Here is an 8,598-nt window from a genome sequence, read left to right as displayed (position 1 = left end):
AGGAACAGTGGACATCCCCCCAAATGGTTTTGGCGTGCTCACATTTCATTGTGAATAATGCTGCTATGAATATTGGTGCACACCAGGTTATCTTTTATGAAAGCTCTCCCTGCTCATGAAGGAGTGAATGGAAGAGGAAAGAAAAGAAAGGAAGACAAGCAAGGATACTCTGGGGACAGAGGGAGGAAGATGTCATGTTGTCTGGCTTGGGTAATGGGTAGATTATCTTGCCTTTGAGTTTAACCAACTGATACTTAGTAAGGAGTACCAGACAGTGGACTTGGTGCTGAGTGTGCAGAGCTGATGAAGCAAATCTGAGACCTGCCCTCATGGATCTTACAGTCTAAGCATTCCCAGAGCTAGAAAATAAAGAATTGGGGGTGGGAGTGGGAATATGGGCAAGGAACTTAGTGTAGGATAAATGGAGATGGAGGCACTTGTTGGGTGTCCAAATGAAAGGACCAAATGGGCAGCTGGAGATGTGGGTCTGGATCTCAGTAGAGCACCAAGCTAAGTATACAGATCTGACACTATCAGCTCCAGCTGGCAATTAGGCCATTGGAGTGGATGCCAGAAGACTGGGAGAAAGAGGCTGGAAGAGGTCCCAGGACTTCATGTCCATTAAAGAATGGGCAGAGGAAAGAGCCAGCGAATGAGACTAATCAAGAGAGGTCAAGAATGTAAAAGGAAAAATCAGGACTCAGGGCTCACCTCCTCATTTTGAGGAGGAAGTCTTCAATGCTGTCAAATCTTGCCGAGACTATGCGTGTCTATTGAATTTAAGGATAAGGAAGGGGTTGGTGGTCATTTAGTGCAATGATGAAAGTACAGACCAGATAGACTTGAATTGGCTGAGTAAGGAGTCATTGATGAGGAAGTAGAGAGAGACTGTCTAGAAAAATATTTTAAGAATCTTTCCTGCTACTAGATAGTCATCTGGGGGAAAAGTTGGAGGCTTATCTCACAACTTATACCAAAATTAATTCCCAGAGGGATCAAAGGTTTAAATTTGAAAAATAAAATCATTAAAATTTTGAAAGAAAGGGGAAAGACTTTCTAAACATTCACAAAATGTAGATGCTAAAAGACTGATAAATTTGGCTACATAAAAACTTTCTTTTTAATTTTACATGAGGACAGCACCATAAACAAAATAAAAGGCAAATAACAAGCCAGGAACATATTTACAATTCATTTCAGGAAAAAGGGGCTGGTTTCTTTAATACATAAAATGTTCCTACTCATCCATATATAGACCTACAACCTTAGAAAAAAAAAAAATATGAGCAAAGCAAGTGAAGTTAGTTCACAGAAAAGGAAATACAAATGGCTATTGAACATAGGAAAAGATAGAAACAAACCATATGTTTCATGCTGGTTTAAAGCTGTTATGTATCCCAGAAAACGTTCTTTTAATCCATTCCTGTGAGTACAGACCTATTGTGGGTGGGACCTTTTGATTAGGTTGTTTCAATTGAAATTTGACCCACCCAATTCAAGGTGGGTCTTAATCCTTTACTGGAGTCTTTTATGAGGCTAAAGGACAAAAAAAGTCCAGCGAGTTTAGAGAGAAACACCCAGTGACAGCTGAGAGAGAAAAGCCCTGGAGGAGCTAAGAGAGGACCCACAGAAGCTCAGAGGGGAGGACACTGGAGCAAGGAGCTGAAAGCAACAAGACCCAGGAGCAAAGGACCAGCAGACATCAGCCACGTGCCCTGCTATCTTATAGAAGAACCCCAGATGCAAGCAGCCTTTCTTCAGAGAAGGTATCATCCAATTGATGCCTTAATTTGGACATTTTCATGACCTTAGATCTATACATTCATAAACTAAAAAATCCTCATTGTAAAAGCCAACCCATTTCTGGTATATTGCATTCTGGCAGCTTTAACAAATCAAAACACTGATACAAAGAGAAAGGTAAACTTGCAACTGCCATTCTCATTAAAAATTCAAAAAGACCAAAAATAAAAGAATATTTTAAAAACTGTTTATGTAGGTTTTATTTCAATCTCAATGCCATGTTACTTGGTATTATGCATATGGTTATATCCTAAACTTCTTCCTTTAAATTGTGTGCAGATTAAATAATTAGTTTTTTTTCTGTCAAAATTTTAAATATTATGGAAATATATAGGGCAACAAATGAAAGATTTCCTTTGCATCCTCTTCTCCAAACCTATCCCAGAGATAACTTTTATTAGCAGTAAAGAGTGTATCCTTTTAAACCTTTTCTCATGAATCTGCATACATAAATTAGCATATACAGAGTTTTGTTTACATAAATGAGATTGTATTATATATATCGTATGACAAGTTACATTCTTGACTTAATTTGTGTTGCTGATCTTTTACAGTAAAAGCATATGGACCTATCACAGTTTTTAAATTGTTGTATAGTATTTGGTAATATAAATGAATCAAATTCTTCTCCTAATGAGGGGAAAATTTGATAAATTCCACTTCATTTCCTTCCTTCCTCCTTCCCTCACTTCTTTCTTTCCTGCATTCCTTCCTTCCTCCCTTCCTTCCTTCTTTCACTTTTCTTTTCTATTCTACTATTTAAAAAATAATGCTGCATTCTGATTTCTAGTCCTGCATGTAAGGAGCTGAACCACAAGGAAACAGCTGAACAAACTGAAAACCTAACTCTTCTTAGATCCATCAGAGAATTGAGGTCACAGGCAAACCATTGCCCTGAAAACAGGAGAATGGCAGAAAAAGAGAGCTCCAGCTTCCCTGGAGGAGACACCCAGGAACAGAGGCTCTCAGCTGGAGTCAGTACCAGCAGGAATGCGTGATCTGTAGCTGACAAATTGCTAGAGTCTCTATGTGCTAGCCTGAGAGCTAAAGACTCTCAGATTTTATCAGTGGAGGCCCATGCTTTCCTCAGTTTTACCTCCAAGCGTTCCACCAAGTTCCTCACTGAAAAGACCAGAGAAAATTTCCCTTCATGCTTTCAGGAGAGAAAGGGGAAGAGTACCCAGTTAAAAATATGCCCAAAGTGTTCCGTTCTTAACCAAGGACTATGTGCAAAAGGAACTATCTTACAAGCAGCTAACTAATGGGTTTTACAAGAGCCTAAATGACATGGGGGAAGGGAATGGTGAACCACAGTCCCCTCTAGCCTTCCCGTCTCTTCTAAGGGTGGGGGGTGGATGTGGAGGGTGGGGATGGGAATTGGGAAGGCACTTGTGGGGATCGTAGCCTACAGGCCCAGGCTCACTGAAAGACTGAGACCTGATCATAGGATTATAGAATGCTTCCCGTCCTCCCACACCTTACTATGACATCAGTAGGGCTCTTACACAGTGACAGAGGACTGCAACAGAAAGAACTGCAAAGTCTCAGTCTTATTCAAGAAGTCTCTAGGAAAATCCAGAGACAGCAGGGGAGACCCAGAGGAAATTTTCACCTCTGACATCTACAGCTACAGCAAACAGTAAACACAGCCTGACTGCTACCCAGATAAACATAAAACCTCACATTAAAAGGTCTGTTAACCTCAGTTCCTTTTACCGGGTACACCATGTCTGACTTTCAACAAAAAAAAATTACAAGGCACGCTAAAAGGCAAAAACAGTCTGAAGAGAGCAATAAGCATCAGAACTAGACTCAGATATGGCAGGGATGTTGGAATTATCAGACCAGGAATTTAAAATAACTATGATTAATATGTTAAGCACTCTAATGGAAGAAGTGGAAAACAAGAGTGAACAGATGGGTAATGTAAGCAAAGACATAGAAACTATAAGAAAGAAACAACAGAAAATGCTAGAAATCAATAATACTGCAAAGAAATGAAGAATGCTTTTGACGAAATCATCAGTAGACTGGGCACAGCTGATGGAAAAATCAGCAAGCTTGAAGATATGTCAATAAACTTCCAAAACTGAAATTGAAAGAGAAAGAAAGAGTGAAAAAGATGTAACAGAATATCCAAGAACAATGGAACAACTATAAAAGGCATAACATGTGGGTAATGAGAATACTAGAGAGAAGAAAGAGAGAAATAAACAGAAAAAAAATATTAGAAGTAATAATCATGGCTGAGAATTTTCCAAAATTATTGACAGATTCCAAACCACAGTGCTTAGGGGAAAATTTATAGCATTGGATGTATAATATTAGAAAAGAAAAAAGATGTAAAATCAATAATCTGAGCTTCCACTGTCGAAAACCAAAGTAAAAGAAGAGCAAATTAAATCTAAAGTAAGTAGAAGAAACGAAATAAGAACAATTAGAGCAGAAATCAATGAAATTGAAAACAGGAAAACAATAGAGAAAATCAATGAAACCAAAGGCTGGTTCATTGAAAATTTGATAAAATTGATAAACTTCCAGCCTGGCTAATAAAGAAAAATAGCAGACACAAATGACTAATATCAGAAATGAAAGAAGGACCATTCTTTCTTTAAAGAAAGAAAGGTATTAAAAAGCTATAAAAGTGATCAGAGTGGTGGAGTGAAATACTTTGAGGCTCTTTCCCCCCAAAGAAACTTTGAACAACCAGTAAGAACTGGCAGAAACATATTTCTCAAAACTCCAGGAAAGAGTTAAAAGACTGCAAAAACAGGGAGAGTGGCAAATCAAGAGAAAGTCTACTTTAAAAAATGGTGGGACCTCATGGCACTCTGGCAGGCACCAGCTTGGTGCAGAGCCAGCCTGCACTCCCAGTACAGATCCCTGGTCATTTCTGGAGGTATCAGAGTAACCCTGCACACATACTGGGAGCATGTATGTCTGACCCAATGTGTCCAGTGGTGGTCTCAGGGACTTGCTAGCCTGTAACTTTCCCTGCCTATAGATCATATAGTTCACAGCATTCTCCTACAGAACACTGTGGGTGAATGGTCAAATTGTGCTACAGGGAGTAAGGGATTGCTGCCTGTAGGACATACCATGCAGTGCCCAGGACCATGAAGAAACTGTTTCCTAGGGAGGAGGGGTCATTTAGAACCACATAATCAGAGAATTCCTAGGGCTGTACATGCATACCCAAGACAAGATGCATATGCAGAAAGGACCAGGCCTGGTGCTGTTCTCCAAACTCACTGAATGGATAAACCCAGAGTGAGAGCACTCACATAGATCAATCTGCAAAGACTGGGAAAGGTGTTTTCTTTTATTATTATTATTTTTTTTTTGTTAGCTCCTCACATTCAAGGAAAGCTCTGACATAACACTAGCTGGATACATGTTTAAGGAACAGAAAGTTCAGAGTCCAAATTCCAGCAATAGCACATTAAAAAATCAAAATACCCAGGCTTCAATAATAAGTTAGAAAACATACAAAGAAACAGGAACCAATGGCCCAGGGAAAGGAGAAGAGTAAAGCATTAGAAATCACCAGTGAGGATGACCAGACTTGTGACATACCAGATTAAGACATAAAAAAAAAAGTTCCTAAACATGCTCAAAGATCTAAAGGAAAATATGGACAAAGAACTAAAGGAAATCAGGGAAACACTAGATTAACAAAAAGAGAATATAAATAGAGAGATGGAAATTATGAAAAGGAAGCAAACAGAGCTGACATCCACAGTAACAGTAAATTAAAAATTCCCAGCAGATTGGAGCTGGCTGAAGAAAGAATCAGAGAATTTGAAGATAAGACAGTTAAAATCAGTCTGAGGAGCAGAAAGCAGAATGAAGAATACTACATAGAGCATGAGGAATCTGTGGGGCACCATCATCAAGCATACAAATAAATACATTGTAGGAGTCCCAGAAGGAGAAGAAAGAGAGAAAGGGGCAGAGAGAATATACAAGTAAATAATGGCTGAAAACTTTCTAAATCTAACAAAAGGCATGAATATACACATCTAAGATGCTCAACAAACTCCAGACAGGATTAACCCAAATAGATCCACACCACATTCACACTGTTGAATGTCAAAGACAAAGAAAGAATTCTGAAAACCACAAGAGAAAAGCAGTATGTCACATACAAGAAGCCTCAATAAGATTAAGTGCTGTTTTCTCATTGGAAAGCATGGAGGTAAGAAGCAATGGTCAGAAATATTTAAAATGCTGAAAACAAAAACTGCTAGCCAAGAATTTCATACCAGTAAAATTGTCTTTCAAAAATGAGGGAGAGAGGTGGGGCAAGATGGTAGCAAATGGAGGTGTGGAATTTGGTTCATCTTCTAGGGTAGCTAGTAAATAGCCAGAAACTGTCTGGAACAAATGTTTGGGGGACTTCTGTGACCAGACATATATTGTACACAAGTCTGGAATGGGTGGAAGGGCCAAGAAAACCATGCAGAACTGTAAATAAGTCTTCCAATCTGTGGAGGCTGGCATCCCCCCCACCCACCCACCCAGCACAAAAGGCAGCTCTGGAATCACTTCCCCAAGGGAAAAAGAAGCAGTCTTCATCAGGAGCAAGGAAGGTAGCACAATCAAGCTCCAACTGCAGATTTAACTAAGAAATTCAGACTGCCTAATACAAGCTCCAAGCCCAGATAAACAGAGAAAGGACAAAAGGAACCTGGAGCTCTCTCAGTGGCAGACAGGAAGTGGGGCTGATGGAAAGCAACAACAACCAAAACAAAAACAAAAACAAAAACAAACAAATAGAAAAACCAGAGGTGTTTGGAGTTGGCTGGGTGCAGAATACTAGAAAAAAAGGTAGTGCCTCTCCCCAAAAGGGGCAAATAGAACCAGGTACCAACTCTGGCTCTTGATTGATGAACTGGGGGGCTGCAGACCAGCTCTGAAAAGTTGTTTTTTGTTTTTTGTTTTTTACTTTTTAGCATAAACAAAGCAGCAGACTTTTTCAATTGTCAGCACTACCCCAGGCAAGCGAGGGGATAAGGACTATCTGAGAGACAAAGTACCTAGTCAGGTGAAGGAGATAATTCCCTGAAGGGCATATCTTCCATAAGAAAGGGGGGCAGGGCTCTCTGTTCTGGTTTGTTAATGCTGCCCATTATGCAAAATACCAGAAATGGATTGGCTTTTATAAAAAGGGGCTTATTTGGTTACACAGTTACAGTTTTAAGGCCATAAAGTGTCCAAGATAAGGCATCAACAATCGGGTACCTTCACTGGAGGATGGCCAATGGTGTACAGAAAACCTCTGTTAGCTGGGAAGGCACGTGGCTGGCGTCTGCTCCAAATTCTGGTTTCAAAATGGCTTTCTCCCAGGATGTTCCTTTCTAGGCTGCAGTTCCTCAAAAATGTCACTCTTAGTTAGCACTTGGGGTGTTTGTCCTCTCAGCTTCTCTAAAACAAAAGTCTGCTTTCAAAGGCCATCTCCAAAATGTCTCTGTAAGCTGCAGCTCTAATCAGATTGTCAAATGTCAAAGACAAAGAGAATTCTGAAAGCAGCAAGAGAAAAGCAATCCATTACATGCAAGGGAAGCTTGATAAGACTGTGTGGATTTCTCAGCAGAAACCATGGAGGCAAGAAGGCAGTGTTATGACATATTTAAGTTACTGAAAGAGAAAAACTGCCAACCAAGAATTCTGTATCTAGCAAAACTGTCCTTCAAAAATGAGGGAGAGTCTAAAGTATTTTCAGACAGACACTGTGAGAGTTTGTGAACAAGAGACTGGTTCTACAAAAAATTCTAAAGGAAGTGCTACAGGAAGATAGGAAAAGACAGGAGAGAGAGGTTTGGAGAAGGGTGTAGAAATAAAGATTATCAGTAAGGGTAAAAAGGGGAAAAATAAGACATGACACATAAAATCCAAAAGACAAAATGGTAGAAAAAAGTACTACCTTTACACTAATAACATTAAATGTTAATGGATTAAACTCCCCAATCAAAAGACATAGACAGGCAGAATGGATTAAAAGACAGGACCCACCTATATGCTGTCACATTTTAAACCCAAGAACAAAGAAAGGTTGAAAGTGAAAGGCTGGTGTTTCAACCTAGCTTAGCGCCCAGACTGAAGAACACACCAGGCATGGAGTTGGATACGTGTTTAATAGGAGTTACTTACAGGAGTTATGGTTCCATGGCAGCACTTGGCCAGGAAAGGTGGAAGTTTGTGCTCTGCAAAAGCAGAGAGGGCCAGGGGGTGGTTCATAAGGGTTAGGACAAGGGATGTGTGAGAACAGAGTTTCAGCAGGGTCTTGTTTCACAGGGTGTGGAGATTTGTTATCAACAGTGATCCGGGGAGGGAAGTTTCAATGCTTTGTTTACATTTTTTTTCCTCCCATGGGGAGGTCTGATGACTTTTAACATCTGTCCTGGTCAAGTAGGCAGCTTTGTGAAATCACAATGGAGGGGAGGGGGCCCAGGTCCTGGGTCCCCACAGTCCACTCCCACATAGCAGACTATGTTGACCCATAGGACAAACATTGCATCCATAGGCAACAGAACACTGGAAGTCCCCCTGACAGAGACAACAAATTCACAGAGATGCTTTCATGGCCAAGAAAGGGAATCAATTCATTTAGACAAGGGGTCTACTGATAATTGCTGAATCCTGCTAGGCCAGTAGGATAGTTCACAGTCCAATTCACAGGGGTCACAGCCCAAGGAAGGCTGGTAGCACCTGAAGATGACAAATCCATGGAAACCCAACATTGAGTTCAATTGTGGGTGAAAGTTACTGCAGCCCACTGTAGGAAGGTGTTTG

The sequence above is a fragment of the Choloepus didactylus genome, chromosome 7 (assembly GCF_015220235.1).
Source record: "Choloepus didactylus isolate mChoDid1 chromosome 7, mChoDid1.pri, whole genome shotgun sequence".
In the NCBI taxonomy this organism is placed as follows: Eukaryota; Metazoa; Chordata; class Mammalia; order Pilosa; family Megalonychidae; genus Choloepus; species Choloepus didactylus.
This window is presented reverse-complemented; position numbering follows the sequence as displayed.